At 40.5% G+C, this 15,887-nt stretch overlaps 1 protein-coding gene across 12 annotated transcripts in view; it reads left to right on the top strand.

The window, feature by feature from the left end:
* Positions 1–15,887, top strand: part of LMO7 (LIM domain 7) — a 202,591-nt gene that overhangs the window by 117,318 nt on the left and 69,386 nt on the right. The window contains exon 1 of one of the 12 annotated variants that reach the window (XM_059720651.1): positions 14,657–14,707. The exons of the other annotated variants lie outside the window; for them this stretch is intronic. The gene's annotated coding sequence lies outside the window, so the exon portion shown is untranslated. Of the gene's footprint in view, positions 1–14,656; positions 14,708–15,887 lie in introns of those variants that run through there. 12 annotated transcript variants of the gene reach the window in all.

Raw genomic sequence — 15,887 nt, 5'->3', positions numbered from 1 at the left:
AAAATAAATGAGATTCTTGATTTGGTTTCACTTCCCATATTACTTCTATCTTACCATTGGAATAAAGTCCTGCAAAGTTATAAACATTGTTCTGATGAAGAACAGTTGGCTATTTAATAAGCACACACTAAACAAAGGGAAAATTTTTCCTTGCCGCTATTAAAGAGTAGGGCGAGAACTGTTGTAAAGATAATGCTAAAGAATTTGCAGCAGGTGTTGGATAGTAGAGCAGCATGCAATAGTAATGCCAGCTTAATTTCCATCAAAAGACACTCCTTTCCACTTGTAAAAATAGGTATGGCATCTGATACTGACTCAGAAAGGAAAATGTGAATAGTGATGTAAGCACTGAAGCTGCTAAGAATGATTAGTTAACAAACTGCCTGTGAGTAATGCATTTCCTTTCCCACCCAGAAAAGCTATCCTATTAATCCCTGTACATACACCTGTGAACCCCAAGAAGAGGCATGCGTAGTGCTATTAATACCTATACTGTACATAGCAAAAAGTGCACAACTGGAAGAAAAGTACTTGGTCCGAAACACGTATACAGTTCCATGGAATGTTAATTTACAGCCAATTGAACTGGTGCCCAGGGAATGTCACAGGAATAAAACTGCTTAAAGAAAGGTCTCATTTTAATTTTGGCAGATCTGTGAGGCAGTATTGTATCTATTTTAATTCAATAGCTATGTCTTATGATTATCTATAAACGTTTGAAAATATCACATAAAATATGTTCAAGCCTTGACTGTCCTCTGGGATGATAAGCATCCTTGTGTAAACCAGTGGTTAAATGTGGCTAGATGCTGTTGGAAGGCAGAGTTGAGTTGCATAGTGGTAGGCAAGTAGTGTTTAATTTTAAGGTGTGAGGTGTTTTTCATCACAACTCTGTACAGTTGAGAGCATTATTGCACACTTCTGTAAACTAATACTAACCCACACCTTCTCTAGTGTTGACTATTTCAGTCAACAGCTCTTTTAACATTTGTTCATAAGGTACCTGTGAGAAACATTCTGTTATGTAAAGGGGAAAAAATGTTGAGATACCAAACTAAAAACATGAAAAAAGCCAAAATTGAGCTCTTGTGTATTTCAACATTTGAGTCTCACGCAATAATAAAAGACACCATTGCTATTGGTTGTTTTCTGTGTGCAGCTTTGTATCCCAGCATATTAAAATATTCAAGTCCATGATACAGTGATAGACCAAGATGAGCTTTGGTGAAGTTTAATGAACTGACCTTTGGCTCAGATACAGACAGCCAAAAAGTCTGAGGCTGAATCCATTCAATCTTTGAAGGTTTCTCTAAACTGTGTAGATTGAACAGATAAGCAAATGACCTGACTTTCACTTTTCAAACTGGAAAGGCAGCTAGGCCCCTGCAGTGGCCCATGCCAGTAGCTCTGGGGTGCTAGAGGATGCCTGCCAGCCACTGCAGAGAGCTGGGAGTCCAGCAGTTTTCTCCAGCCATGCCCCCTCCTCAACTTTGGCACCAGATGCCCAGCTGGGGTCTCCCCAAAGCAAGGGGAGGGGCAAGCGCACAGAAGGTCTTTCTCCCCCCATCCTCCTGGGCGATTTCCTCTGCCTTGGGCTGACTGAGGAGGCGGCATGGTGGGGAGGGTAGGACCTGCCACCTCAGCTGGGGTCTCCCTGGTGTGGGGAGGGAAACCCATAGGGGGCTTTCTTCCCTTTCCTTGCCCACCTGCGGCTGGGGGATTTCCCTCCAGCCATGCCCCCTCAGCCTCTGGGCCAACTGAGGAGGGGGCATGGCTTGGGGAATAGCCCCACTCCTAGTTCTGAGGGCAGGGGTGGGAAAGGGAAAAGCCCTACTCAGGGCTTCTCCACCCATGGGAAGACCCTGGCTGGGGGTCCAATGCTGAGCTCAGGGGTAGTCTTCCCCCTACCCCCCTCAAGCCCTCTCCTCAGCTGGCCTGAGGCTAAGGATGGCACATGGCTGGGGGATGGCTTCCCCCACAATGCCTCCTCAGCTGGCTGGAGGAGTGATAATGCTCCATCTAGGGCAGACCCTGTTCTGCTGGATCAGACAGCACAGTCCAGGGCTGCAAAGTATCCTGGGATGCTGGGGGACTGTGAGTTAACTTGAACCAGGAGGAGATCTGGGACAGAAGTTCCACAGACCAGTTTGACCTAGATCAAGTCTGATACTACATCCAATCAGACTTGTCTTAAACCAGTTTCTACCATTTTGAAAGTGATTTAAGTGTACTAAACTTCTGTTCTGTTACAGGTTTAAATGGTTTTCTGATCACATAAACTGGATTATATGTAACTCTTGTTAATAACCTTTATGTACTGCTTACATATTAAAGATAGGCAAAGATTTTTTGTAGGTGGTATCTTTTTATTGGACCAACTTCATGGTTGGGATAAAGTTAGATAAGCTTTTGAATACAAGGCATTTTTCATCAGGTCTGAGGGAAGAAGCAGGCAATAGGGATTCATTTAAGAAGTGTTCTGTGAAAATGGAGAAGAGAGATTCCCAGGGGTAGCAGACAAACAATTACCAGAAAAAAGAAGTTTGATTAATGGGAGATGACCATCACAGCTATGTTACTCTAACATGTATTGAAGACAGAAGCTCATGCAATCCTAAGGCTACAAATTTGAAAGATTTTATGGGGGGCGGGGTGTGTGTGTGTGTGTGTGTGTGTGTGTGTGTGAGAGTGAGAACCAGGATGAGATTGAAGTGAATGTGAGAAGTAAGGAATCAAAATTAAAATCCTGGAGGGAGATGGAAGGAGTGACTAGAATAGAAAAAAGATCTTGAGAAAGTAAGAATGAGTGAAAGGGCACTACATATAATGAAAGAGAAGATAACTCATGATCTGTAACGGGAAAGAACGTACAAGGCAGCTAGGAAAGGAAAGACTCTGTAACAAAAAGCAAAGAGTGACTCATTTGTTTAAACATGTTAAAGAAAATGTCTATGTATACAGTGATGCAGCTGTTGTTCCTCAACTGCACAAGAGGTGAGCATTTTGTATGGCATTTTTTTTCTTGCTGAGAAGTTTAGTTTTCTAGATGTTAGGTGTTGGGTGTGAGTCCTGAATTACTGAAGGTTTTTTTTCCAATCATCTTAAAACGAGTGAGATGTGAAATGGAAAGGGGAATGATGCAAAGTGCAGTGACCTCCAGTTGTACAACTGTTTAACACATATTATGGTTTTCATCTGTATCAGTCTGGAGTTCTCTGGTTACTTTGCAGAAACTTTCTAAAAACTCTCTCAGAATTGGCAACTCTAGCATTGAAGAAATATGGGCTGCTGCTTTGATACAGTGCTGAGCACCTGCAGTAGTGCCAAGCAGCAGCTGGAAAACTCTATCCTGGGGCTCCATAACAGAAGGCAGAGTGTGTAACCTTGTAATACAGCAGACTTTAATGATGGAGCTGGGTGAGATTTTTTTTCTTTAAGGCGTTAGTGGTTTATTTTGAAGAGTACAATTCCTAGCAGGACAAGCAGGTATAGCGTGCATTAAGTATGTATTTTTACTCGGTTTGCTACATGTAGTCAAAGCTTTCTGCAGTGGACTTTCTGTGTGCTTGAATGTCTTGACTAGTATGATATTGTAGGATGACTTTTACTGAATAATATTATTTGGAGACTGCTTTACTTAGGGTTTGGTATTTGGCTGGTCAGATAAAGTTTGGTCAGTTGACTTGTCAAATATTGGTAGCAAATTTTAAGAAATTGACAATAGGTCCAAATAATACACAGAAAAAGCACGCCTTTTCCACCAAATATGTTTAAAAAATCATATTTCCATCAAGAAAACTTCAAAAAATGCAGTTTTTTTGTAAAATTGATATAATCTTTGACTAGTAAAAAATATGCAGTCAATTGACAATATTTGACCAGTCAATTCACTGGTGTGTCAACCCTAATTTTACTTAACTTGCGTTGAAAACCAAGGAAGAGTGTTGTGTGTTCTACCTTCTCATTGCATTATAATACAGTGAACATGCTGTTACGCAGCTGTTGCCTTGCTAAATGTGATAAAGAACCAAGGTAGAATGCAGCCGAAAGCATGAGTTCATGGAATGAATAGGAATTGCGAAGGGAATTGATGTATCTAAAGTGAGGCTGCTGAAACTTTATCACTGTGCAGATTAGACTTTCTAAAATCACACATCAGATGGATAAGCAGAAGGCACACCCACCCAGAGTGAGCAAGTACAGAATGAGATGCATCAGGAATGAAATCTGGTGCACCCAGTCTGCAAACCACATTCATTTCTGCAATGCAAAACATTTTATACTCTTTGAAATTTGGCCTCTTTGTGCTTTTGTTGGGTGTGGATTGCTGATGGAAAATCTTAAAAGGCATTGAATTCCAGGGGTAGTACTTGCTATTTCATTGTGTCCCTTCCATCCTTTCTTTGGAGAAATGCCCACAGAGCTTATTCACAAAAATAACCAACTGAACTGCTCTTGTATATAATGTTTGTCTTTCAGAAATCAATCTGATTTCTGCCATTTAATTTGAACTTGTGACACCTAGCTGAATAATATTTGTAAGTATTCAACTAATTTGAATAAAATATGAATTAGAAGATTACCTATTAATTGGCTTACTTGCACAGGAAGTAGAGTAATATTTGCCACAAAATTGTCGGTTAGCTTATTTGCAGTTTTTTCAAAATATTGATTTGTGTTTAAATGCAATTCAGCCATCAGAAAAACATATATCAAGTGTGTATGTAAAACCAAACTATGTACACAAAAATAGTATAAGGGGAAAAAAAAGAGGAAGGAAGAGGGAGGGATAGAAGAATAAAAGAAAAATCTGCAATGCACAACAATCTAACTACCAAAATAGTCCAAGAGTTCCTTCTGAAGATTAATCCAGTTCTCTTTGTGATTGTTCAGATAGGGCTGTAAAACTGTGAGTTCTAAATCTGAGTTCATGAACTTTTGGCACTAAGTGCATCTTGGAACATACTTAAATTGTGCGATTTGATCACCTGTATTATATGGAATGGTTTCTTTTCCCTTAATGCCCGAGTTCAGCAACCTATACCCCATGGGCTAGATCCGGCCTGCAGAGCCATTGTATCCACCCTGGAAATCAAATGTGAAGTTTAAGCAGTGGTGGGGAAAAGTGGTGGTGGCTGGGTCCTAGTGACTGTCCACCCACATGTGACCCCAGCTGGGCCATTCTGCCTCACGGCCTGAAAAGACTGCTAGCTAGATCCCCAGTGGATGATATAAGCTTTACAGACGGAAAGAAACCTTAAGTCATTCGGTTCTCTGACACTGTCTCACTTCCTTAACAGTACATATACTATGAGGAAAAAACTAAGTGTGGGAAATGTTCTTTTCTTGTCCCATGTTCTACAAGAAAATAATCACTTCCTATAAATTAGGATTCCAAGGGAAAGAATAAAATGTGTTTTTGTTTTTTTTCCCTACTGGGAATATGATCATGCCAGCATTCTTATGGTAATGTACTAATTCATATAGGCATCTGTGTTAGCATGCACAAAAACCTTTCACAGGATTTTATCAGAAAAGCCAGTATGTCAAACTTCCACTGTTTATTTCAATTTGATTACATGTAGGTTTTAGCATGTTGCATTTAATGAACCTCTTAGTAAATTTTTCCCACTATTCAAACAGCTCTAGTTAGGACATTTTTTACAAATGAGAATGAGGTGTAGGGAGTAGGTTGGAAGGAAACAGTAAAATTAGTATTTGTTAAATTTTACAAACTGTGAATTTTGAATTGGTTCAGGTTACTCTAAGTAGTGCTTAAATTTTACTTTCCACGTGTTTGACAGGGGGGACTTTCTGAGCATCTTGCATGTCTAAACTAATTTGTTAAAGTAAATGATATCTAGCAGTAAAATACTTGTCTGTTTGTCTGTCTGTCTCTTGCCTCTGTTTTTGTTTTTCAAGTGCTGGATGCATGCTAGGCAACTCACAAAACAAATAATAACCCAGGCCCAGACTCAAAAGAGCATGCACTTGAAGTATAATATGAGACAAGTGAGGGTTGTAAATAATGAGCTGTTTTGCATGGGAGGAAGGGTGGTATTGCAAAAAAGTTAAAAAGAAAAAAAAAAGTACACTGTTACCTAGTAAAACACATTGCATCTTACTGCTTATGGTTCTTTTATTATAGAAAAGATTACCAGTGGTACCTTCCCACTTCCTTGTATGTAACATGCTAGGAATAATTTTGTAGACAGTTTGATAATGTGAAATAGTGAGTTTATGCACAGGTTGGGAGGGCTGTGCCCCAGTGGTGAGAGACAATGTGCACAAATGTATGAATGCATAAGAAAAAAAGGCAGAGGGTATAGAGCAGTGGTTACCAGCCAGTCTATCTCAATGGGCTGATTGATCATGGAGCCTCTGACAGTCAATATCAATCTGTCAGAGGCTCCACAATCAGGAGCAGCAGGACGCACATGGCTGGGCTGATCCATGTCCCCTGCCAGCTGGGCTGAGCTGGGTGAGTGGGGTCAGAGCCCTGGCGGCTTGTCCAGGAGGTGGGGGCGGAGTCAGGATGGAGGTGGTAGATCCTGTGGTGGCTTTTACTTACAAAAAGTGATGTTCACCATAAAGTTTGGAGGCCACTGGTATAGAGACTGATACTGAAGGTGGAACAGAGCAGATATAAGCCCAGAAAAGGAAGTTGGCTTGATGTGAGCCATAAATTCATTGTTTATTAGTCTCTCTGTGTCCAGCTGTAGCAGGGAGTCTAAGTTCGTCCCTGCTATGCTCACCCTGTGGTTGAGCTGATGCCAGGAATCTGGCGGCAAGGTTCAATTAAAAGCAGATGTGGTCCCTTTAAATTTTGTGCAGGAGAATGATGTAGGGAACACAGAAAAAAGAGATGTTGGAACTCCAAGTGGGGGGAGAAAGTACTCCAAGATGCAGGGAGTGAAAGAGGGACCCCTGGAAAGGGGCCAGTACTGAGCATAGCAACTTACCTGGGCTGGTGTGGAGGCACTGGCAAACAAATGCTGGAACAGCCATTCTGGAAGGCGATGCTGAACAATGATAGCTTTTGCCGGTATTTCTCGAAAGCTGGAGGTGAGAGATTGTCTGGACCTGCAGGAGAAGAGAGAGAGAGAGAGAGAGAGACTGTCTTAGACAGAAACTGTGAGTAAAGAATAAGGCTCCTGCCACGGGGTGAGACCTGACCTGGGTGGTGAAGACCACAGTCGGGGAGGACTGTAACTGTGGGGTGGGAGTTGCCCTCGCTTAGCAAAACAGCCTGATTGCTGATAGAGACAGGGTTAGATGCACGCTGTGAGGATTAACAGCGTGGGAAAGTATCTCTGAAGGGAACAGACAGCCAAAAAAATACAAGTTGGCTAAGTGCAGACTGTCACTTTTTGTTTCTTACAATGTAGACTGTAAATAAAAGACCCCAGGAAAAGGGAAATTTGTTGGTGAATACCAGCTCCTGGCTTGAAGTTATTAATTTTGTTTACAGTTATAACAATTTGAGAAAGAAGACCAAGGATTGGTAATTGTTCTGAACAGGGCACTTGAGTTTAGAGTGTAAACAAGAACATAGTGAGTCCTGACTGACAGCTCCGTTAATTGACCAGTGCTGTTAAGATCAGAGGGTGGAGATGAACACAGTGTAGGGGAAGGTGGAGCCATGTACTTTGCACCACAACCCCAGGGCTGCATATATACGGCAGTCTCCCACACTATATCTTTTCATCCAAGTACAATTAGCAGGTGAGAGTGGAATAGACTGCCCAAACAGGAGAGCACCCTACTCCTGTTACAGCATCATTTAACCTTACAAAGAGTTTTATGATCCATAAAACGCATGGGTCCTAAGCAGATAAATATGTAGATATTAAAATTTTAGGCTCGCTGAGCCCTGAAAAAGAATTTTCAGGTGTCCAGGGCAAATAAAATTTTCATACAGCTTCACTGATTGCTGAATTTGGAAATCTTTCCTGTTCCAAACATTCTCTCTCAAGTTGTTATTCTAATTCAGATTATGACATTTTATAATGGAGACTTGAGTTTACATATTTAATCTTCCATGTGCACAGAGGAAACTTAATTAGATATCAAAATTCAAAGCCTAATTCTTTTTAATTAGCTTCAAGGTCTACACTTGGGTCTGAAGACTTTGCCAGGAACATCTCAAAATTAACTTTGCTTAATCTGAAAATTAAGAGTTCTGAAACTGATTTGAATTCTGAACAAGTTTAAATGATCAAAGAAAGAATATGATTTGGATCTCCATTGCACTCAAATATACATGTTGTATATGCTTTCAACCACACATAATCTAGTGATTCAGAAGTTAGATCTTAAAATCGACAGATCAGTCCACTCTGGCTGTATACTAAAGATTCTCAGGGCTTTACTTAATAATGGGAATCTTGAACAAACTCCTTGGCTACAGTTTTTTCTTGGTCTGGATGCATAGTCTGTGTCCTCCACCCCTGTTTGTGGTTATCTTTTTATTTCCCCCTAAATCGACAATGTCATCCTTTTGCATGCAAGAGATGTTAGATATTGCAGCCTATGATGTAGATGGTTTGCAGTGTCTCATGTGACTGAATAGTGATTTTCATGGTCTGTGGCAGTGGTGACAAATGCATACATCATGGTTGAGTGGTTCGAGAGCTGCTTGCTTCCTAAGGACTCTTTTCTCTCCAAGCTGTTGAAGCCAATTCCTTTCACGGACTTTAATGCCCTGGTGAAAATGATGATACCACTTGTTCCGATTGCTTGCCAAGGTTTCCCATTGGCCAGGATCAATTCCAAATACCTTCATATCTCGCTTGCGTGTGTCTTTATAGCAAAGCTTGGGGCATCCTGTTGTTCCCTCTGATAGTTCTCTGTATGGTGTGTCCTTGGGTATATGTCCATCTTCCAATCTGCTCAGATGGCCTAGCCAGCACAGTCATCTCTGTCTAAGTAGGGCTGTTACACTTGGTAAATTTGCCCTTTGAAGAACCTCTGCATTGGTAACTTTATCTTGCCATCTGATGTTGAGTATGTGGCATAAACAGCACAGGTGAAAGCTATTTAACCTTTTCTCTTGATGTGCATAAACTGTCCATGTTTCCCCACCATTCAAAGCTTGCATATTCAGCACTCATATATGCTAGCATTTTGGTTTTGATGGTAAGCTTTGAGTTGTTCCACATTCTTTTAGTTTGTCTGCTGGAGGTGGTAGCAGCCTTTCTAATACAAACATTAAGTTCTTCATCCAGTGAGAGGTTGGTGGTCACTGTAGAACATAGGTAGCTGAACTTTTGGACTACTTCTAGCTGGCTCTCATTAAGGGTGATTGATGGATCTTGTGGAACTCCATGTCCTAGTATAACTGTTTTCTTTATGCTGATAGTGAGAGAAAATGCCTGACAAGATCTTGAGAGGAGATCCATGACTTCTTGTAGTAGGCCTTTGTCATGGACTATGAGGGCAGCATCAGTAAATAGGAGCTCCCTGATAAATACCTAACTTCAGTTTTTGCCTTGAGTCATGACAGGTTGAAGAGTTTCCCATCCAATCTTGTGTGAAGGTACATTCCACCTTCCATATCTTTAAATGCGCAGTTCAGGAGTACCAAGAAGAAGATTCCAGTGAGTGTAGGGGCAAGAACACATCCTTGCTTCACTCCATTTTTCATCTTGAAGCTGTCCAAAGTAGACCCCTCAAACTGAGCGGTTGCTTTCATGTTGTCGTGGAAGGAAAGTATAAGACTTAACAGGATTGGTGGGCATCTTATATTTTCTAGGACTGCAAATAGGCCTGCTCTGCTGATGGTGATAAATGCTTTGGTTAGATCCACAAAGACGATGTACAGTGGCTGGTTTTGCTCTCTGCACTTTTCTTGAAGTTGACACAGGGAAAATATAATGTCTATGGTTGACTTTCCAGCCCTGAATCTGCACTGAGATTCAGGGTAGACGCAACTCAATAGCTGTTGTAGGTGCACCAAGGTGACCCTTGCAAAAGCTTGTCCTGGTATACTTTGTAGCAAGATATCTCTGTAATTGTTACAGTCACCCTTATCTCCTTTATTTTTATACAAAGTGATGATGTTTGCATCACGCATGTTTTTTGGTACCTCACCCTCTTTCCAGCATTTGAGTAGCAGCTGATGAAGATATGGTAGTAGACTTTTCTTCCCGCACTTGAGAATTTCCTCTGGGATGCCATCTTTTCCAGAAGCCTTGCCACTTGATAATGAATCAGTGGCCTCGCTTAGCTCTTCTACAGTGGATTCCATGTCTAACTCTGGCATGACCTGTAGAGTTGGTATCAGTCTGGTGATGTGCTGGTGATGTTTCTTTCTTGTGAGTATAGCTCTGAGTATGTTCAACCAAGTGAGATATCGGCTTGCTTCTATGTGTAATGGTTTCACCGGTGCTCGATTTGAGAGGGGCAACCTTGTTGACAGTGAGCTTTCTTCAGACCATCGTACATAACTTTTAGGCTCCCTGCGTCTGAGGCTGTTTATATCTCTTCACAGAGCTTAGTCCAATACTGACTTGCATAGCATCTGGTTGCTCTCTTTACCCCATTTTTTGCATGTTGAAGTCTCGCTTTGGTGCTCACTGTTGGCTTCTTGTTGTGTTCCAGATAGACTGTGTTCTTGATGTTGATGAGAAGTAATAGTTCTTTTCTGCATTTTCCTTGAACCAGTTCCTATTGAATGGTCTCTTTTCTCCAAATGTAGCTTTAGCTGTTTCATAGATTGCAGTTCTTAAACCTTTCCAAATTTCCTCTGCCTTGCCTGGTAGTGACTTCCCAGACATGCTAAGTTTGAAAGCCTTCACAAACTCTTGGCATTGCCTCTGGTTCTTGGTGTTAGTGGCATTGATTTTTGGGCTTGCTCCTAAGTTTTGCTTTATGTAGTTTCTTGGCTGTAATCTTCACTTTTGTTAATGATCAGGGAGTGGTCAGTGTCACAGTCAGCACTGTGGAACGTGCGGGTCTCCTGCACTGAAGGTAGGTCCTTCCGCCTAACAATAACATAGTTTAGTTGGTACTGGTGGCCTGATCATGGATGTCACCATGACACTTTGTGGTGATCTTTTCCAGCAAAATGTGAATTGGTAATGCATAGTTGGTTTTGGATGCAGAATTCAAGAAGTCATTGGCCATTTTCATTCATTTTGCCAATGCCAAAATGTCCTAGGCATTCTGGCCATGAGTTGTCTGTGCCTGACCTGACCTTAAACCCCTAAAGCAGGTTATTTTAATTTCAGTGGTCCTGTAAATATGCAGTTTCAAATGGAAGTACCTCACCCAAGGCACCTAAATAAATGGTCTGATTTTGAGAATTGATGAGTATCTATAGCTGGTTATCAGAGTTAAAGTGCCTAAATACATGAAATCTTGTCCATGTTTTGTAAAATGCTGCTTTTGTACACATGCAGTTAGCTACCTTAGAACTTGGTGTGTGTATGTTTTGTCAGAGATGCTGTACATTTTCGCAAGCAAGGAGCTTTTTGTGTAATGTTATGATGGATTTAATACTAGCCCTTTTTGTATTTCTTGTATTTCTTGCTGCTGAAGCAGTGCTCACTTCATAATTAACATTCCCTAATAATGTAGCACTAAGTAGGTGGCTGATTAGTTATATTGCAAGTAGGTTTTGATGGAAAAGATTTCATTTTAAAAATAATGCTTGCTTTACTTATACCATGATGTGGATAATTCCTTACTGAGAATAGAGAATTATGAAAAATACCCATAATACATACAAAACTGTACGTTATGTTTATTTGCCATTAATGTAATCCTATGCTGGTTGCACCATTTTTATTTGATATTTATCTTGATAAATATCTCCTGAAATGAACAGAGTGGGGGAGTAAATATAAATCATATTTAAGTACTAAGAGATTGTTACAAATGCAGCATTTTTCTATGTTTTGCTTTTTTCACCAAATCCTTTGCATCCATGTCATGGCACAAAGGCCTTCCACTCATTCCTTCCTCCTGTACCTGGATCTTCAAAGGATCTGTATGGGCCTATCCCAGAGCCTTTTTGTTTGATCATCAGTTATTTTCCATTGTGCTGAATGTGTTCCCTGTTCCATTTTTAGCCCAGGCAGAAAGAGAATAGGGCTAGAAAAGGCCATGTCTCCCTCAGTGCAGAACATTCTGGACAACTAGGTCTCAGACCTGCTCTCCCATGTTGTTTCCAAAGTGCAATTTTGTTTCGAACAGTCTTAGAATTGTAGTATTAAATGTAATCAGAGATAAATATCAGATTAGTGTTATCTCAGTGGATGGGTTTTGGTTTATGATCTGATCTAGGATTAGAAGTTTAATATGACTTTGGATGATAAGAACTTGGCTGTTCCTCATTTTGTGATGCAAATTAATGTAATGTCAGGAGTACTGTGTTTGTGTATGAGGAGCCATGAATTGCAATTGGCTATAAGTGATAAATGATAGGGGTCACATCTCCCAAATGTTTTCCTGGGAAGCAGGACTTCAATTAACTTCTGGTGACATTAGTTACAGAGTAACCCTGTGCAGGATCTGACCCTTATTTACTGGAAATTGTTTCTACTGTTTGATCATCTGGGTTTTATTTAATCTTTTCCTTTAATTGAAGTAAATCAGACTTTTTAGGAAGCTCTGAATTTCTCAGGATGCATAGTCTTAGATGAGAGCTTCAAGATGCCTATGGAAGGTCGAAAGAAATTTCACTGCTCCATGTGGAAACTGTAATTCTGTCCGTCTGTGCTGAGAGGAGATTTTGTCTCTCCTCTGTGATCTTGGTTTACATGGCTTAAGGCTGTATCATCCAGGCTTTGACTGACAAAGATGAAGTTACTAAACGCTGTGGGAGCGAGCAAGGGAAGGGGTGTAGCAAGCAGGGGAGCATCTGGATAATGGTCATCTTTAGGAAAGTTAACGTAGAGTTTTCTCATGTAAGATATGTTGTCATAAAGACCTGTAAGGCCTATTCTTACTTCGGTTAGATACTGGTGAAAGCTTGCAGATGACTTGCTGTAGCCCTCTATAGGGAGCCTGTATATGGTACCTACATATTCTCTCTTCTGAGATCAAATGTTGTACTTTAAGGCTTTTTCCTCTTCCCAGTGAAGGCAATGGCAGTGTTGCCATAGTTATCAGCTGAAGCAGAATCAGGTTCTTCTTCCACTCCCTTCCTTCCCCATAGGGGTAGTTGTAAAGCTTTGGGGCAATTTTTGTAAGTAGTCAGTTGCTTGGTACAAATTACATACTTCATAAGTACTAACGTAAGTGAAAGCATGAGATCATCCCTATTTAATTGGCTGAGTCTGTTTGTCCATATCATTAATTTGATTTAATAGGATTTATTGTTGCATTTCCATTTCACAATAGAAACTCCCAGATGACTCTCTTTTTGGCACTTTGGAATGCTAAAAATATATATTCTTTGTCGGGTAGCTACTTTACTTTAGAGGTATATGACCAGACTAAATTGGGCTCTGTTTCCCTCCCTCCCCCCATGCACACTTTTCTTCCCAATTTTCTGGCATGCTGGCAAGGAAAATAGTTGGGCCTTTATCCTTTTTCTCACTGTGCAGGAGAGAAGCATTCATTTTTCCAGGTTTAAGAACTTGGACATTTTAATGTCTAAAAATATCCCCTATCTAACTTGGCTGCCTTCATTCACATGACAGCACTTCAAGACAGTGGTGCTCAGCCCTTTTGCCCAGTGGGCTGGATCTGTCTGGCAGTCCCAATCCAGCACCCAAGATGGTTATGGTGGGACTCCATCCAGCTGCACAGAAGAAGATGGGGACAGCTCAACTCCAAAACAGCTCCACAGGGGGAAAGGGCCTTGATGTGGCACCAGCCAAGCCCCTTGGAGGGAGAAGGGGGCTTAACCCAGCCCTGCAGGGGCAGAAGGGGCTTCATGCAGCCCCAACTTGACTTCCATTAGGAGGAAGGATGCACAGCATGGCCCCAACTTGACCCCCTAGGTCCCAACCTAGCTGTGCAGAGGGAAGGGGGCATGGCTTGGCTCTGAGCCACCACGGGGCTTGTTTAGGGAATTGACAGTGGGGGAGTATGGCCATATTAATAACCACTGCTCCTCTGCTGCCATATTTCCTGACCCTAGAAGAGCCCCACAACCTGAATGCCAAAGCTCCTCTGGCCACATTTGGCCTGCTGGGTGGAGGTTAAGCTCCCTTGCTTTAGAAGACCTGTTGCTTTGTTTCCGTGGAAAAAGAGGAACTCTCTCTCACTTAAATAACTCCAAATGTTAAAGAATTTACTTGAAAACTCAGCTCAGGTTGCTCTTTAACTAGCTCCATTACATGCAGATGTCACAAGGGCTGAGATCAGCAAGTGAGATTTGCTGCAAATATTGAAAGTAACATTTATATTTACTTATCTTAGATCTTGTCCATGCTAACCAGAGTGCATCAAGGTAATTGTTTTCTGTCTTTTTGCTGTGCTCTTATTAATTTTATTTGTTTGCTTTATGAAATAGTTGTACTGTTCAGAGTCTGAATTCCACTGGAGCCCTTTTAAGGAATTTAATTCAGGTTTAACTTCTTTTTTTATTCAGACATCAATGAAAGTTTGAAGTAATTGGAGTGTCTGGTTTTGGCCCTCAAATCTGTGCCCCCATGTAAAGAGGCAAACCAGGAAAATGCAAGAGTGCTGACGTTGGATAGTTTCCATGCAGTTCTTGTGCCTGTCTCAGCACACAGGACCGAAACCAGAATGAGTATCTATTTTCTTTTTATACTTTTGTTTATGAAACCAAAGGGTGGAGGATTTACTTGTATGTCTGCTCCCTTTCTCTCTCACCATTTTCTAATATATGGTGGTTGCTACAGTAACCCAAAGAAACATGAGAAAAATAAGGCAAAATACCAGAAAGGTAGGTTTCAATGCTTTAATGCATCTTGATTAACTTGAAATATTTCACAACATAGAAAATTGTCTTCTCAAATTCTTGTGCCAAATATAGAGACTAAACTTAACAACTAAACAGTAAAATAGCCTTTTTAACCCTAAAGACAAATCACAACACAACCTTAACTTTTACTCTCAATTTGCTTCCAAAGCTGCCTCTCAATTTAGTGATATCATAATGGTGGTGTAAAATATTTCTGGTTTTAACTACAGAACTAAATATTCAGTCAAAATTCTCCAGTATAGGTAGATACTCTAACTTTTTAACTTTTTTTAATATTATTTTGTTTTAAAATACTTATGACTAGCTGTTTTGTTTGTGCAGACAACTGGGTATAAAATAAATAAAAATCAGTTTAACAGAAAAGTAGCAAAAGATTCTGCTTGCCATTTAATAACTAATCTATTGTCTCACAGAACAGGGATTTATAGCTTTCATGGACATTAAGGCTGGAAGGGACCTTGTGAGATCGTCGTGTCCAGCCCCCTGCCAATTAAAACCTCACTTTTTTTTTTTTTTTTTTTTTTTTTTTTTTTAAACAATCCCCACTCCTGCCTCCCCACCACTACCCTCCCACTAAATACTTAAATCATAGTGTAAGGGAAGAAATTGAAAGTATAGCATACACATTTCCATACTATTGTGGAAATGTTTAACTTAATCCAGCACTTGGCAGAGCAATTCTAGGAGATGGAAAAATTGAATATTGGGGTGGTTTTCCCAACGCTACCTATGCATTACCATGGTGACTGCAGTTTAGACAGAAAAAGTGAGTGATATATTTTCCTTAAGTAGTGTTGAATATCTGCTATGCTTCTATGGTGCTTGACAGTTACCATTAACATATTTTTTTTAAATAGTTCTCAAAATTCATACCACCATATTTAATGCTTTATTTACTATTTATAATTTTTAAGGAGGTCCCATAAATAGGTAACCAGTGTAGTTTGGAATTCAACTCTGTCTACAAAACCTATGGAAAAAGGAC

Source organism: Alligator mississippiensis, chromosome 1 (genome assembly GCF_030867095.1).
Source record: "Alligator mississippiensis isolate rAllMis1 chromosome 1, rAllMis1, whole genome shotgun sequence".
Lineage (NCBI taxonomy): Eukaryota > Metazoa > Chordata > Crocodylia > Alligatoridae > Alligator > Alligator mississippiensis.
The sequence above is the reverse complement of the archived record's forward strand: the minus strand, read 5'-3'. Positions and strand labels throughout refer to the sequence as shown.